Source organism: Pseudophryne corroboree, chromosome 4, assembly GCF_028390025.1.
Source record: "Pseudophryne corroboree isolate aPseCor3 chromosome 4, aPseCor3.hap2, whole genome shotgun sequence".
NCBI classification, from domain to species: Eukaryota; Metazoa; Chordata; class Amphibia; order Anura; family Myobatrachidae; genus Pseudophryne; species Pseudophryne corroboree.
Window position 1 is genome coordinate 704,647,884 of NC_086447.1, and position 17,921 is coordinate 704,665,804.

Sequence of the window (17,921 nt, forward strand, 5' to 3'; positions counted from 1 at the left end):
GAAAAGAATTTGTTCAGTATTTCCACTTTTATTTCGTCATCATTTATCGATTCTCCTAATTCATCTTTTAATGGACCTATATTCTCCTTTTTTAACCCTTTACCGTTTATGTATTTAAAAAACTTTTTAGCATTGGTTTTACTCTCTATAGCGATTTGCTTTTCATTTTCCATTTTAGCTGCTCTTATTGCTTTTTTGCCGTTCTTATTACACTCCTTGTAATACTTGAAAGACTCCTCCTTTCCATTAGATTTAAATGCTTTGAAAGCCCGCTTTTTTTTTATCCATTTCTGCCTTAACCCTCTTGTTAAGCCACATCGGTTTGAGTTTAATACTCCTGCGTTTACTGCCCATGGGAATAAAGTTATGAATATTGCTATCTAGCAACCCTTTTAAAACATCCCACATTTCTGAAGTGTACTTGTTATTAAACAGAGCCTCCCACTCTATGTCGTTAAGTGCACATCTAAGCATACTGAAATTAGCCTTACTAAAGTTAAAAGTTTTGGTGGAACCCCTGTAGCTATGTTTCCTGAAACTGATGTCGAATGTGATCATATAGTGATCACTGTTACCCAAAGTCTCCCCAACTTTAGTGATTGATATAATGTCCATATTATTAGTAATTACTAGATCCAGGGTAGTTTTACCCCTAGTTGGGTCCTCGACTAATTGAGACAAGTAGTGATCCCTAAACATATTTAAGAACCTGCTGCCCCTCGCTTTAGCACATGAATCGTTACTCCAGTTTATATCTGGGTAATTAAAATCCCCAATCACAAGGATGTCCCCCAACAGTATAAAGTTACAAGTGTCACTAATAATAAATTAATAATATATTTTTGTTTTATACAGTAATAGTAGGGCAAAGTAATGCAATTATTTAAGGATATTAAATTTGTTCCAATTAAGTCAGAAATAAGAAAATAAAAAAGTAGCTATGGCACAACAACAACAATAATAATAATAATAATAATAATAATAACAACAATCATATTTGAAATAACAATAAAAAGAATTATCATATTTCAAATAATAACAATAAAAATAATAATCACATTTCAAATAATAATAACAATAAAAATAATAATCACATTTCAAATAATAATAACAATAAAAATAATTATACAGCACTTTTATCCAATAAGACGCAAGGCACTTTCAAGGAAAACTCAGTGTACATGATCCACACACTGGTCATCTACAGACTGGACTACTGTAATATTCTCCTATTTGGCATCCCTGACAATCTCTCCACTCCAATCTAGAGTATCCTCAATGCTGCTGCCTGGCTTATCTTCCTCACCAAATGTACTACGCCCATCTCCCCTCTCTTACAATCCCTTCACTGGTTCCCCTTCCCCTTCATAATCCAAGTCAAGCTTCTCACACTCACTTACAAAGCCCTCATCCACTCCTTTTCCATTTACATCTCTTACCTTATCACCCTTTACACACCTGCCCGTCCTCTTCGCTCTGCTAATGCTCGCCACTGCTCCGGCCTACTGATTAGCTCCTCCCACTCCTACCTCCAAGATTTTGCACGTGCTGCTCCCTTTATCTGGAAATCTCTCCTTCAGGGCGGGATGTACTAAGGGACAAATGACGTAAAACCCCCGTTTTCAGGGGTTTTACCGCATTTTCAAATGTATTAAGGCCCGGACACCGGTTTTTCGCTGCACAGGGTATCGCCATCTCTGGATGGCGATACCCTATTGAAGCCTATGGGCTTCTTATCATCGCCGGTCGCCACAACCCGCCGCCTCCTGCCGCAGATGCCGATATCCCCGGCATACCTTCCTCCAGGCAGCCTGGACCTGGAAAGGTAAACTCCTCCTCCTCCTAGCAACGCAGCCGGAGGTCCTTCTGGGTGCAAGGGGAGGAGGAGGCGCTGGGGACAGCATGCTGCCTTGTTCCCGGCAGCTGAGGAGAAGGAGAGCCCAGGGAGGTGACGGAGACACCCCGCACACCACCTTACAGGTATCGCGGGGTGCCTCCGTCACTGCATTGCGATGTTGATTGCATATGTTAGTACATATGCGATCAACAATGCTGCAATGGGTGGCGAGGGGCGGCGATGTATGTTAATACATCCCGCCCAGAGACTCTTCACCTCTCTACAAAACGTAAAACGGACCCTCAAGACACACTTCTTCTTCACCAAACCCAGCAAGCTCTCATCCAAAGCCTTCACTCCAACACTCACTGCTTACCCCATCTTTTTCACCCCTGTCTAGCTGCCCCTCCCCTTTAGAATGTAAGCTCTCACGAGTAGGGCCATCTTCCCTCATGTGCTTATCCTTTTCTTACATAAACTATCTTCTATTGCATACTCCCTTTGACGGCACCAAATCTCTCCATTTTCTGCCACCCTCTCCCTTATTTCACTGTCGTCTGCTGATGCAGTAATATTTTATATACCCTGTACTTGTCCTATATTGTCTTGAACTGTAAGTCACTGTTTTCTTGTTTTGCTTACTTGTTTATGTACTATGTAATTGGGTGCTGCAGAATCCTTGTGGTGCCATATAAAGCATCATAATAATAATAATAATTATTATTATTATTGTTATATTTATTATTCATCTACCATTAACCTTAGGAGCATCACCCGCCCAAGTCATTATCCTCAGGTAGTTTAATTGTAAAATAGCCTTATCGTATACAATAGGTCAGTGGTTCCCAAACTATTTTTGAATCACAGTGCCCTAGAGCAGTGGTTCTCAACCTCGGTCCTCAAGTACCCCCAACAGTTCATGTTTTCCAGGTCACCTAGCAGTTGAACAGGTGTATTCATTATTCACTGACACATTATAAAAGACCCACAGGTGGAGCTAATATTTTACTTGCAATCCTGTGAGGAGACCTGGAAAACATGAACTGTTGGAGGTACTTGAGGACCGCGGTTGAGAATCACTGCCCTAGAGTATAAGCATTTTTTTTCATGGCACCCCAAGGATAAAAGTTTATTGATAATTTTGGAAACAAATAAATATTACATTAAGTAAATTGTGCTTACTTATGATTGACCATATATTTGATGACTGGCAGCTACTAGCACTGGTTTTGATTTGGTCTTGGACCACCAACCTGGGGCATCCTTGCAAGAGCACACAGTTTGGAAACAACTGCAATAGGGGATGTGCTATATCTTTATAGCGTACACATACAGTACAGTACCACACATACTCTTTGTTACCAGTGAACTAGGCATGAGCAGAGGTGGATTTAGGCCTCAGGGGGCCCTAAGCAAAACACCGATCTGAGGCCCCCCTTCCTCAAACAATCCATAGCACTATATTTTTGGTCCTTATTTATGCCCCTTACATTATCTGTTGTTATTTTTCAGGAGTGTGTGTGATCTCTACAGCTATTACTACAGTATGTAATAATATATAGTACAATCGTATAGCATAATAGAATATGCTAGCACTGTAATGGGAAATGGGATGTTGAACCTGCTAATAGGGAATGGGGTACAGTTTAAAATAATATATTTAAAAAAAAATTGAATTGATCAAGGTTTAAGATTTTTTTTTAATGAATTTATTTTATATTTTTTACCTTTTCCATATTGGTGTAACTAAATGTCCAAATCAGTGTTACACATGTGCACATCTGCGAAAACCAGCCAGCAAAGTGGGAAGTTATCCCTTTCTGTATAACTGGGGCGCTGCATAGCACAGAGAGGTATTTGAAAATCTCTTAAAATTGCAGGACATGCAGGACACTGCATTATAAATAAAATTAGCTGCCTGTATTATTTATTGTCACTTTGTGATGGAGTTTGCAGAGCTGGGCTATTATATCACTAGAAATGCTTCATCCTCTGTTATCAGCCCTGTCTGACTCTTAAAGTGACGGAGGCCTTCTATCCCGCTCCCCTTCCCCATACCCAATTGTAGCAGGCAGGCAAGCCCCTGCCCAGTCAGTGTATGCCGTCCCCCAGTCAGTGTATGCTGCCCCAACTCCCTGTCATACATTCCACTCACCCCTCACTCTCACACAGTCCCACTCACTGTAACACATTCCCACTCAATCCGCACTGTCACACATACTCACTCACCCCGCCCTGTCACACATTCCCACTCACTCCGCACTGTCACACATTCCCACTCACCCCACTCTGTCACACAGCACCCAGGGCTGCCATCAAGGGGGTGCCCTATGTACAGTTGTCCCGGGCCCGGCCACTCTGACAGAGTGGAGGGCCCGTGCTGCACACACAGCCAGCCGTGGATATTCCTGGCGGCAGCCGCCGCCGTTGACACTGACCACGGCTGGCCGGCTGCTAGTCAGTGGCGGATTTAAACTGAGAGTCTCAGCAGTGGCGATTGGCGGTCTCTCAACTCAGTCAGTGCTGCTGCTGCTTGGACGGCACGGCCCGCGGAAGTACAGGCATGGACCCGGAGCCGCTGGCGGTGGCTTCAATTCTCAAATGTCAGCCTGAGCAGTGGCGGATTTAGTGCCAGTGCAACCGGTGCAATGCACCGGGGCCCAGCGCAATTAAGAGGCCCAGGCTGCATGCTGGGATGGGAAGAGGGAGGAAGGAGGAGGGACGGGACACAGGGAGCTGCCTGCGGATGTGTGAGCAGTCTGCGACTCTGCGTTGCTTGAGGACTGACTACTGAGGAGCCTGACCGCTGCCATCCAGAAAAAAAGTATGTTATTTCATAATTAAATAATTAAAAATGTTGATCCTGTATATATGTGGGTGTCTGTGTCTAAACATATAGAGCTGCCCCACTAGTATATATATATAGTAGTGCAATTAAGCAAATCCTTGAAGGTAAATCAATAGACCAGCCTGTTGCCAAACATTTTAAACAATTTAATCACTCTTTATCCAGTTTACGTTATAAAATGATTGACCACATCCCAGCAAATAAAAGAGGTGGAGATAGAAATAAAAAATTATTACAACGTGAGACACATTGGATTTATCAGCTGAACACTCTTACTCCTAACGGATTGAATGAGTCATTATCTTTCAGCAGCTTTTTATGAATTTATAAAACTGTTTTTCTTTCTATATATCTATAATTGATATCATTGTTTCATTAATTGCTCTGATGTATTTTTGCAAGTCTCCTCGTATCTGCTGGATTCACTGACATTCATATAGATTTTATGTCTGTTTTTTCTCTCCAGTGTTCCGTTTATCTCACGGTGAAGGGTTAAGTGTTAATTGATGTTTATTGATGTTAATTGGTGAGGTCAACTCTGACGGACGTCAGAGGAAGTCCAGGGCTCTGGGCATCCTGTGGCCAGTTCACGTGTTTTCTGTGTGTTATTTAAAGGTAAGAATGTCTGCTTATATGTTATTATGCCTGACGACGGTTGAAATAAAATTACCGAAACGTTGCAAACTTATGATGGGCTGAGGACCCGTTCTTTGTTAAAGTCCTGAGAGTGCCGCTCAATTCTATGTGTTTATATATATATATATATATATATATCTACCTACCTACCTGCATAGGCAGATTCGGAGGGTGGGGGGGAGGCTGCCTCTTTTTCAGTCCCGGACCCCACAATTTCTGGTGGCAGCCCTGACAGCACCACTCACCCCGCACTGTCACACATTCCCACTCACCATGTCACATATAACCACTCACCCAGCACTGTCACACATTCCCACTCACCCCGCACTGTCACACATAACCACTCACCCCGCTCTGTCACACATAACCACTCACACCGCACTGTCACACATAACCACTCACCCTGCTCTGCAGTCAGGGGAGGCAGTGCCTTCCCTGTCATTAATGATTAAAATAATATAAAGAAGAAGATACTTATGACACATATTCTGTGTCATAAATAACTCCTTTATTATTCTAATCATTATAAGGTGTTGTTAAATGTGTTTGGGAGGCACCGATCGTGGTCGATCTCCAGCTCCATCGGTGTTCCGCCATCGATACTCAGCACCATTGGTGTTCCACCATCGATACTCAGCACCATCGGTGTTCCGCCATCGATCACCAGCTCAATCGGTGTTCCGCCATCGATCACCAGCTCCATCGGTGTTCCGCCATCGATCACCAGCTCCATCGGTGTTCCGCCATCGATCTCATGCTACATCGGTGTTCCGCCATCCGCCATCGATCTCCCGCTCCATCGGTGTACCGCCATCGATCTCCCACTCCATCGGTGTTCCGCCATCGATCTTCCACTACATCAGTGTTCCGCCATCGATCTCCGGCTCCATCTGTGTTCCACCATCGATATCCGGCTCCATCGGTGTTCCGCCATCGATCACCAGCTCCATCGGTGTTTAACCATCGATCACCAGCTCCATCGGTGTTCCGTCATCAGTCTCCCGTTACATCGGTGTTCCGCCATCGATCTCCAGCTCCATCTTTGATCCACCATCGATTTCTAGCTGCATTGGTGCCCTGCCATCAATATCCAGTACCATCGGTATCCTTTCTCCAGTGGTCGGTAACATTGTGTTTTCCTTTATATTGACTCCATCAGTGGTTTACACTGCAACTGTGTCTTCTATCGTGTGCTCATTATATTGGGACTTCATCAGTAGTTCACACTGCATCTCATATTACATCTTGCCATCGATGTTACATATGCTTCTGCATTACCTTGTTCCTGTGCCAATGTTACTGCATTATCTGTGATATCGATTATTGAGTCTAATACCATCTGCCGCTATCTGTACCATCTTGCGTGCTGTATAAAAGACTTGTTTTATCTTATATTGTCCTCCATTCTGGTCACGCCTTCGGGTCTACGCTCAAGTTTACCATATCCTGGTTATGTATCAAAGCTCCCAGATTCACATTCCAGTCAGCTCCTATGCCTGAGATCTCCACTGGTCAGAGTCGGACCTCAGGCGTGACAAAAGGTATGGTAGCGGGGGGGCGGGCGCGGGGCCTAGCAATGGGCAGGAAAAGCCCATTGAAATTACATGGGAAAGCGGCACCATTAGAGGTGCCGCTTTCATACAGGGACATGCTTTCAGCCCATGAAAGCACGCCCCTGGGAGTGAGGCCACAATGATTGGCCAGTGGATCCGTCACTGTATCCGCTGTCATCACTTAATGGGCTCGGCGGCGGGATGCGGCGGAGGTGCGGGCGGCGGTGGGCCGATGCGGCGGAGGTGCGGGCAACGGTGGCGGCGGGACACGGCAGTCAGGGCCATTCTGCCGAGTTCGGCAGTGGAGAGCGGCTTCCAATTTAAAAAATGGCGCCTCATCGTCATTTTTGAAATTCAAGATGGCCACTGCGAGCCAATCACGGCTCACCACGTCATCGCCCCGCCCCCTCCTGCTGACTTATATAAGTCAGCGCGAGGCTGCGGCGTCAGTCCGAAGGCGGAGGAGGAGCAGTGAAGAGCTCCTGAAGAAAGAAGACGCCGTGGAAGTCCTGGATGGGCGGCGGCTATGCAAAAGAGCTTAGCAGCCGCCGGCCACCAGGTTAAGATGCCAGAAGCCCTGGGACGGTGGCGGCCATGCAAAAGAGCTTAAAGGCTGCTGCCTCCCAGGTGAAGACGCCAGAAGCCCTGGAGAAGTGGCGCCTCCCCAGGTGAAGACGCCGGAAGCCCTGGGAAGGCGGCGGCCACGCAAAAGAGCTTAAAGGCTGCCGCCCCCAGGTGAAGACCCTGTGTAATAAAACTTTTTTTTAAAGAGGTGTTGTGTGTTTTTTTTTATATTTTCTTTACAGGTGGACTACAGGTGCCAGCGGGCCCTTTATGCCCAGGCATGCTGGCACTTGTGGTTCTCCAAGTGCCGGCATGCTTGGGCAGGCTTGCTGGGACCTGTAGGCCACCTGTAAAGAACAATATTAGCATACAATGAACCCCGCACCCACCGCCACCAGGGGTGCGGGGCATAGCACTGGGCTATCAGCCCAGTGCTAGTTGTTGCTCGGGAGGGGGGACCCCATTTTAATTTTTTGGGCGCCCCACTTTATGAGAAATTCCAGCCCTCGGCTGACTGGCTTGGGGGGCACTTTAATGGCATGGCAGGGGGACCCTACACTGAGTGTCTCCCCTGCTATGGCATTATCCCCCTGGCTGGTTCTGCCTGGTGCTGGTTTTAGTAGTGTGTGGGGGACTACACTTCCCCCCCCCTCAAGGGAGGGGGGGGGTTAGATGCCATCGCCTCCCCAGCCACTGACCTCACCGCACGTCACTACTAGGCATCCGCTTTGGATGCCTTGCGGTAAATCCACCACTGGGCATGACATCAGCAAAAGTTCACTCTCCTGTTCATGCTGGCACAGTTTCTACTACTGCATTTGTGGAAGGAAGAATGATAACTGTCAGCTGAATCTTGCAGCAATTGCATGGACTGCTACTGTATGTGAATCATTATTTTACTGAATGATGACTATAATAATAATAATAATAATAATAATAATAATAATAATACTATATCAAAATGTTAGGAGACTTCACATACATCTCTCTCTTCCTCTTAAATGGGATGTTACTGCAGATTAAACAGACAGACATATAGAAATTTGTCATCTATAATATTTAAGTTTTGAAAAAATTAATGGGGTTGTGGATAAAATAAAATGGGGAAAAGGGGGATCAATCAAAATATAATGGTGAAAAAGGGGGCATCAATCAAATATAACTACGTATTACAGGTTGAGTATCCCATATCCAAATATTCTGAAATACGGAATTTTTTGAGTGAGATAGTGAAACCTTTGTTTTCTGATGGCTCAATGTACACAAATGTTGTTTAATACACAAAGCTATTAAAAATATTGTATTAAATGACCTTCAGGCTGTGTGTATAAGGTGTATATCAAACATAAATGAATTGTGTGAATATAGACACTTTGTTTAATGCACAAAGTTATTAAAAATATTGGCTAAAATGACCTTCAGGCTCTCTGTATAAGGTGTATATGTAACATAAATGCATTCTGTGCTTAGACTTAGGTCCCATCACCATGATATCTCATGATGGGATGCAATTATTCCAAATTACGGAAAAATACGATATCCAAAATACTTCCGGTCCCAAGCATTTTGGATAAGGGATACTCAACCTGTATGACATTATAATAATTTATAGATGATGAGTTCAATGTGCAGTGAGTTTTGGAAAGTTTGCAAAGGCTGTAAGAGGAGATCAGATGGGACACATTTCTATCAGTAACATATTTATGCCACGTGGATCACTTGACTAACAGAGAGGAGGTGCAATATAGGAGGCTGAATGAGGGCCGTAACTATTTAGGTTTGTTAGCCAATCCAAAAAGCACACAAATGGTCAAAGGCATGTTGCACTGCAGGTGGATGCGGGGTCGGACTGGCCATCTGGCACTTCTGGCAAATGCCAGAAGGGCCGATGGGCTGGTGGGTCGGTCTGGTCAACAGAGAGTTGGGAAGGCTGCACACATCTCTCTGGTTTGTCCCCCGCCAACACTGTAGTGTCTGTTGCTAAGCAATATGGGGGCATCCTGTAGGTCCACTCCCCCTGACTCGTGGCATGCCCCCGTAACCAATTACTGTGCGCCCCTTTTATTTTGCGTGTGCTCTGTTGCTAAGCAATATGGGGGCATGCCACGAGTTCACGCCCCCCTGATTCATGGCATGCCCCCATGAGCAGTGTCCGCCTGTCCTTATCACGTGTGCACATGCGCACATGGATGCCAGGGCCAAAAAGTGTCCCCAGTCTATCCCTTAGCAGATGTAACATGTGCAGAGAGATTTAGATGTGGTGGGGTGTGAAATCTAAATTGTAGTGTAAAATAAAGCAATCAGTATTTTCCCTGCACAAAACAATATATCCCACCCAATATAATCCACCCCCTTCTTGGTTCCACATATGCTTGGGCCTTCTCTGCTGTTCCCTGCCCCGCCATGATCCCCTCCACAACCCCACACACCCATGGCTTTGCTCCCCCAGCGGCTCCAACCACCCCATGTTACTTTGTTCCTACTCAGCTCCCATACTTACTATGGTGATCGAGCCTCTTCTTCCAGGTAGGTCCCATCTTCTGGACAAAAGGGGTTTTGACACTGCGCTAGTGGAGACGGTACACCCACTTCTATTTTAAAATGCTGCTTTGGGAAAATTGTGGAATCACTACCTAGTTCCACTGTGCATACGCAAAAAAAAAGGGGGGGTATTTCCCAGCGCAAAATAAATAGAAGAATGAGTGACACAAATTGTATATATTGCTAAATTTTATTTATAGATAAAAAGATTCTAATTCATATAAAAATAGACAGTAAAATTTAATTTCATCAGAAAAGGTCATTCGAAATCTTCTTGGAATAATAAATTGATTTCAAAGAGAAGAAGGATATAGATATTGCACTATGGGTTCTAGAAGGAAATCCTAGTATTCTATAAGTTCATATATGTGGGAATCCTCTCAACAGAGGATTATAATGAGGTGATATGTGTCTCTAATTTATTAATCCTAGACAGTATTTATAAAAGGTCGTGAAATGATTGACACCTATTACCGGTAAACAAAACAACAGACTACAGATAACAAACAAACAATACTAAATCACTATTGTGCACGAAAATAAGTCCGTTCAGATGTTGCCTGGTGCCATATATGGAAAAACAGAAAAATGTTCATTAATGGAAAAGCACCCTATTTCCAACCAGAGGGGTGCGCTGGTCAGCGTCTTATCCACTCAGTGGGTATCAGCATATGATTGAAATGGAAAAAAGGGGTAACACCGCAAGACTTTCCAGTCCCAGTTCGTGTGGGTCAGTCCTTAGGCACGCTCCTATCCTGATGTATTCCGTGTGACCCTTAAGGGTATGGGTATAAATTGAATCAAGTACCTTTGTATCTTCTATAAATGTCTTCCTTTTTTCATCTGGAAATGTCCAGTGCAGTCACATACCTTGTGACGGGTGAGTCCAGGGTCCGCCGGCGGATATCCTGTGTGGGCCGTTCTCAGCGCTGAACGGCACAGTTCAGGATCGATGAGATCTGTGATCGACGCGTTTCACCTCTGGTGAGGCTTCCTCAGGATTGCAGATTCGTCCACCCGGCATTCACTCGTCTTTTTATTGGGGCAGTGCGTGTCGTTTCCATGGTGAGCTTCCGTTTATGTTCACGTTCTCCTGTCGGGCTTCTTCCTGGTTTTGCGTTCCAGTGCCCATACGTAACTTCCGGTGACGTGTGCGTTCCACCGTCGTGGTGTTTAGTTGCGACGTACTGTTGTGGATGTAATGTTGGTTGGTACGGACCTATTCAGGGTGTTTGCATTCCAATGTCCGTAAAAAACTTCCGGTGACGTGTGCGTTCCACTGCCATAGTGCTTTTCTCTGTGTAAAGCAGGTCTGATATGGGTATATTTTCTTTTTCCGAAAAATTCTTCTGGATACTGTGTGCACAATCTATATTGCATACTATATACACATAAAACATAACAGACATAAAACACATTAAACGTATCTATTTATTTTAAATTCATAATATAAAAAGAATTACCTATTCTAAAAAATCTAAAAAAAAATTTTTTTTTTATCAAACAATTATGTGTAAACATTAAAATATGCCCAAAAAGAGGGGGAATTTTTTATTTATTTCTGAACACTTTTCTTTCTGTATATTGTTTTGCATACTGGGTACTTCATGTTAGGAAGGGGTTGAGGTCAAAGTCAATGTTTAGACCTTTCGGTGTTAACGTACCCATATGGTAAATTAGTTTGGTTTCTTCTCTTATAAGATGTTCTTCCAATTTCCCTCCCCTCCAGGGTGTTGTTACTTTCTTCAGACCTATAAATTGTAGCACATGTGGGTTTCCATTGTGTTTCTCCTGGAAATGCATAGGGATACAGTGGTCTTTTTTCCTATTCTTTATATTGCAAAGATGTTCCTGTATTCTAATATGCAATTTTCGTTTTGTTTGGCCTATATACTGTAGGCCGCAGGGGCAGTGGAGTAGATATACGACTCCAGTGCTGGTACAATTTATCCGTTCCTGGATATTAAATTTGGTACCATTAGAGAAAGATAACACCGATTCGACTATTCTGATTGAGTTGGATCTTGTTTTCCTACAAGCTGTACATGTACCACATCTGGAGAAGCCCTTCCTTGATTCCTCTTTTGTGGTTATTGTTTTCTGGTGGCTATTGACTAAAATAGATTTCAAAGTTGTTGCTCTTTTATAAATGAAAAAAGGTTTTGGTGGTAATATATCCTTGAGGGTCTCATCTGATAGGAGGATGTGCCAATGCTTTTGAATACTGTTTTCAAGTTCCCTGTTTTGGGAGGAAAAAGTGGAGATAAAGAGGGTGGCATCTTCCATCCGACTGGGTTTCTTCTGTTTATACCTCAGGAGCTCTGAACGTGGTAATTCCTTCATTTGTTGTTTCGTCTTTTGTAAGATGGTTTTGTCATAGTTCTTTTCTTCAAAGTACCTTATGAGGTCTTCAACCTGAGCCTCATAATCTGTTGCCTTGGAACAGTTCCTTTTCACGCGTCTCATCTCTCCTCCCGGGATATTGTGTATCCAGTTCTTGTGGTGATTGCTATTGGCATTGAGATATCCGTTGCAATCTGTCGGTTTGATGTAAGTTTTGGTTTCTAGTTGGTTATTCTCTACGTAAATTGTTAAATCCATTTCCAGATGAAAAAAGGAAGACATTTATAGAAAATACAAAGGTACTTGATTCAATTTATACCCATACCCTTAAGGGTCACACGGAATACATCAGGATAGGAGCGTGCCTAAGGACTGACCCACACGAACTGGGACTGGAAAGTCTTGCGGTGTTACCCCTTTTTTCCATTTCAATCATATGCTGATACCCACTGAGTGGATGAGACGCAGACCAGCGCACCCCTCTGGTTGGAAATAGGGTGCTTTTCCATCAATGAACATTTTTCTGTTTTTCCATATATGGCACCAGGCAACATCTGAACGGACTTATTTTCGTGCACAATAGTGATTTAGTATTGTTTGTTTGTTATCTGTAGTCTGTTGTTTTGTTTACCGGTAATAGGTGTCAATCATTTCACGACCTTTTATAAATACTGTCTAGGATTAATAAATTAGAGACACATATCACCTCATTATAATCCTCTGTTGAGAGGATTCCCACATATATGAACTTATAGAATACTAGGATTTCCTTCTAGAACCCATAGTGCAATATCTATATCCTTCTTCTCTTTGAAATCAATTTATTATTCCAAGAAGATTTCGAATGACCTTTTCTGATGAAATTAAATTTTACTGTCTATTTTTATATGAATTAGAATCTTTTTATCTATAAATAAAATTTAGCGATATATACAATTTGTGTCACTCATTCTTCTATTTATTTTGCGCTGGGAAATACCCCCCCTTTTTTTTTGCGTAGGTCCCATCTTCCTTGCTCGCCCAGGCTTCCACTGCATGCACATTGTGAAATCAAGACGCCGTACACAATTATTATAAAGACTATGGTGGTCACTCCGAGTTGATCGCTCGCCAGAGGCGTCACCGGGTGTGGTGACACCCGGTGCGCGCCCCTGATCTCCTGCCGCGGCAAAAAAGGGCGTGGCCTGCGTGGCTTCGCGGGGATCCCGGAATCGTCACTCTGGGGGCGTGCCCAGCATCTCCGGGGATGCTGGGCTTCCCCCAGAGCCAGTCTCCGTCCGCTGTCGGCTCCTCTTCTGTGACAGGAGCCGGGTGCTGTAGGAGACTTTCTTACTGCAGCACCTGGTTCCTGTCAGTGCGGAGGAGCTGACATTTGGTGTCACCCTCCTCCAGGCATCACACCCAGGTGCGGGCCGCACCCCCCGCACCCGCCTTGTGACGCCACTGTCGCTCGCTAGCTGTTTTTAGCAGCCGTGCAAACGCTATGCCGCCTCCCACTGGGAGTGTATTTTAGCTTAGCAGAAATGCGTACGAAAGGATCGCAGAGCAGAGGCAACGTTTTTTTGTGCAGTTTTAGAGTAGCTCAAAACCTACTCAGCGCTTGCGATCACTTCACACTGTTCAGTACCTGTTTTGACGTCACAAACACGCCCTGCGTTCGCCCAGCCACGCCTGTGTTTTTTTGAACACTCCCTGAAAACGGTCATTTGACACCCACAAATGCCCACTTCATGTCAATCACTCTGCGGCCAGCAGTGCGACTGAAAAGCTTCGCTAGACCATGTGTGAAACTACATCGTTCGTTGTAATAGTACGCATTGCACCGCACACGCATTGTGCGCATTGCACCGCATACGCATGCGCAGAAGTTTTTTTAAACAGGTCATGTCAATCTTAGATAATTTTCTACATCCATAATCATTTATAATAGGCTTGTTTTATTTCTAATTCACAAGTCTTCCCAATGAACACTGGAGGGATGACAAGAAAAGTCACTAAACATAAGCAATGACATCGGAAGTTACTCTACAGTATATACAAATCTTGTTTATACAAGTACAGAGCCCTACAAAAGTATTCACATTCTTCACTAATTCTTTAATGCTACTGATTATTAAATCCTACAAATTAAAATCTTGTTCTCTGTGAAATTTTAATTTCAAAGCACTGAAATATAAAATTAGTTTTGCATCTGACATTGTTAAATGTCCTAAAACAGCTTAAAGAAAAAAAGGCAACTGAAATTTGCTGTCTGTACAGCGTCTTTTTGCAGTAATAGCAGCTTTAAGTCTATGGGGTAAGGATGTATCAGATTTGCAACTGTTGAAGAATGTTTTCTCCCAGGCTGAGCTTCTCCGTGAGGCTCTGGTTATATCCATAATAACTTGTATCTAATAATATGATGAGTATACACATTTATTTTCAAATTACAAAATCAGATTTAAATTATGGCTTTGGCTGGGCCAGGCCTGGCCAACCTGTGGCTGTCCCGCTGCTGCGAAACTACAAGTACCAACATTCTCTGCCACAGTTTTGCCATTAGGGAATGCTTAAACTGGGGCAGGACATGCTGGAATGTGTAGTTTCACAACAGCTGGAGAGCCACGGGTTGGCCATGCCTTGGCTGGGCTCTTGGTAATAGAATAGTAGAGATCATAAACATATAAGACATTTGTAGCTACTTCCAAATAACATTAGTAAACAGCTGTGTATTTAGGAATGGAAATAAAACTACATAAAAATGCAGTGGGACTGAAGAAGTACAGCTACCGTCAATCACACACTGCTTTATCAACGTGAATTGCATGAAGAGCTAATAGAGCTTCACTATAGTATACTATGTAAATCAAATCTTTGGCTTAGAAATTTGGATACTGTAAATATGTGCTACTAACAGCGGGAATTGCATCAATGTGGCGTTCAGCTGACCTGATGAATGTTATGGGCAACTTTCTGCTTTTCAGATGACGTTTGCATAGAGCTCTTCTGTCTGATATGGGAACAGGACAATAATGTACACTCTATTCTGTTTTTGCCTGCAGTAACAGACATTAACATTTAACCCACTCTTCATGTCCTATTCTATATATTACTGCCATAGGGCACAAATCCAAATTCTCATTTCAGATGAATTGCTTGAATTATGTTTGAATGATGCTGTTTTGTTTTCTTCCCCTTTGGTCCTTAGTGACCTACATGTGATTACTAGGAGTATTTCTAAATACGTCAACTGGTTTAAACTTGGTCAGTTTTTCCATGATCCAGTACACTGTTTACTCATGATAACACTTTATTGGAGAGCAACATTTTTCTCATTCCATACCAGAACCTGATATGCCTAGAAATCTACGAACGTAAAAGTATGTTGTTTAAGTCCATTCATATGCCTCCATATCTCATCTTTGATGTTCATTACGACTTGTCTATTGCATAATTATTAATAAAAAGCAACAAACTTATGTGTTGAAGCAATGTAATCATATGATGTAATGTTCTGTCTTGGTAAGTGTGTCATATACATAGGAAACCTTTGAAATACAACAGTGTTATGGCGCATTTACTGATAGAGAAATTCTTCAAGAGTCTTACGGGTAGTTCTACCAAACCTTTTTAAGAGGAGATGCAGAGAATTTACACATAGCAAAAACTAGCTTCCAGCTATCATTTTATAGAATGTATTTGATAAATGATTGCGAGAAGCTGATGGTTTGTTATGGTTGATATGCAATAAATCACATATTTCTGTATTGGTGCTGGACCTAATAACTAACCTAGTAAGATAGCTGCCAATGAGGCACTTTAGTAAAGGTATCAGTTTCACCCTTGCAGTACTTGAAGAATCAGTGTTGTCATTCAGGAGCCAGTCAGTTTAAAACAATTTAAAAAAGTAAAACATTCTATTGTTTACAATATTTGGCTATAGAATGGTAGCACATATCTGTCAGGCTGGGGGAAAACATACCCCTTTAGTAAGTCACTCCCAGTATGAAAATACAATTATTGCCCCTAAATCCAATGCATAGTAAAACTGTGACCGTTGGTTTGGTCTTTTACCTGTATACACACTAATTACCAGTAATGTTTGGGTTTACTTATTAGGATTTTGTGTTGGTTATCGTGAGATATGGTTTTTGTAGACTGAGGTGGTTTAAATACTACCACACTTTGGTGGTACATCCTCATGAATTTTACCCTAGACGACAAAATTAGATATTTTCTGTAAACAGTCAAAATTTTAAATTCTACTGTAGTTTGTTACATGGCTGCTATGGGGTGTATTCAATTAATCCAACAAGTCGGAAAAAACGGCAATCTGGATTCGACCTATTTAAGTCTGTTGCCGTTTTTTTTACGACTTGTCTGAAATTCCGACTTGTCAGAAACCACGTGGATCGGCGGATTAGCCGCGGATCCGCCATGGATCCACGTATTTTGTCAGATTTGCAGAGGTTTCTGACAGGTTTTTAGCCCGGACACGGAAAGGATTGACAGATCGATAGCTCTTTCTCGATTCTGTGTGTGGAGGTGCATGTCCGTTCTTAGTTGGTGGAGCGATTTGTCTGGTTAATTCCGATAACGAACGAGACTCCCGCATGCTAACTAGCTACGCGACCCCCGGCGGTCCGCGTCCAGCTTCTTAGAGGGACAAGTGGCGTTCAGCCACATGAGATCGAGCAATAACAGGTCTGTGATGCACTTAGATGTCCGGGGCTGCACGCGCGCTACACTGAACGGACCAGCATGTGTCTACCCTTTGCCGACAGGTGCGGGTAACCCGCTGAACCCCGTTCGTGATAGGGATCGGGGATTGCAATTATTCCCCATGAACGAGGAATTCCCAGTAAGTGCGGGTCATAAGCTCGCGCTGATTAAGTCCCTGCCCTTTGTACGCTACTACCGATTGGATGGTATTGTCGGATTGGCATTGTCGGATTGGCATTGTCGGAAATGGGCAGAAACCTGTCGGAAATGCCTGTGAATTGAATAGTGAAGTGTTGGATCCTCTCCGTCGGAGTCAGTGGAGAAGTTACCCATGGCAACCAATCAACATTGACGTAACATTTATAATTTGCATACTATAAAAGTATACAGAGCAGCTGATTGGTTGCCATAGGCAACTTCTCCACTGGCTCACTTCTCCACTTTTATCACTGCTTAGTATATCTCCCTCTTAGTTACATAAATTGATCATTTAGAAAATCAACAATTTTGGAAAAATTAGATGATGGAAATACCAAGAAGAGCAGCCAGAAGCAGGTGATGATCCTAATGATCGCCCATGACTCACTGCTTGCTGGGAGGTGGAGAGATCAGGTAAAGCGGGTTGCTGCAGTGCATCCCAGGCTAGTGGGCGATTCCACCAGGGTTGTCTATTGCAACTGCCACCCGACGGCCCCTGTAGCCAGTAGGAGGCAGGGGGCAGTTACCGTGGCAACTGAAGGGACAAACGGTTGGTCTAAGCCCAGCAGTAGCTGGAAGATTAGCTTACAGCAACCGCCAGCAGGCTCCTCTTACACGGTCACATCAGATGTGATTGTGTCAGGGAAAGCCCAGATTGGCGTGTTCACAGCTCACTATTTAAAATGTTTATTCTAGCTAA

At 43.4% G+C, this 17,921-nt stretch overlaps 1 long non-coding RNA gene across 1 annotated transcript in view; it reads right to left on the bottom strand.

Annotated features, from left to right (window-relative positions):
• The window catches only part of LOC134910200 (uncharacterized), a 54,124-nt gene extending 36,452 nt beyond the window's left edge, over positions 1 to 17,672 (bottom strand). The window contains exon 1 of the long non-coding RNA XR_010176143.1: positions 17,557 to 17,672. This is a non-coding gene — a long non-coding RNA (uncharacterized LOC134910200). The remainder of the gene's footprint in view (positions 1 to 17,556) is intronic.
• Between the last annotated feature and the right edge of the window lie 249 nt (positions 17,673 to 17,921).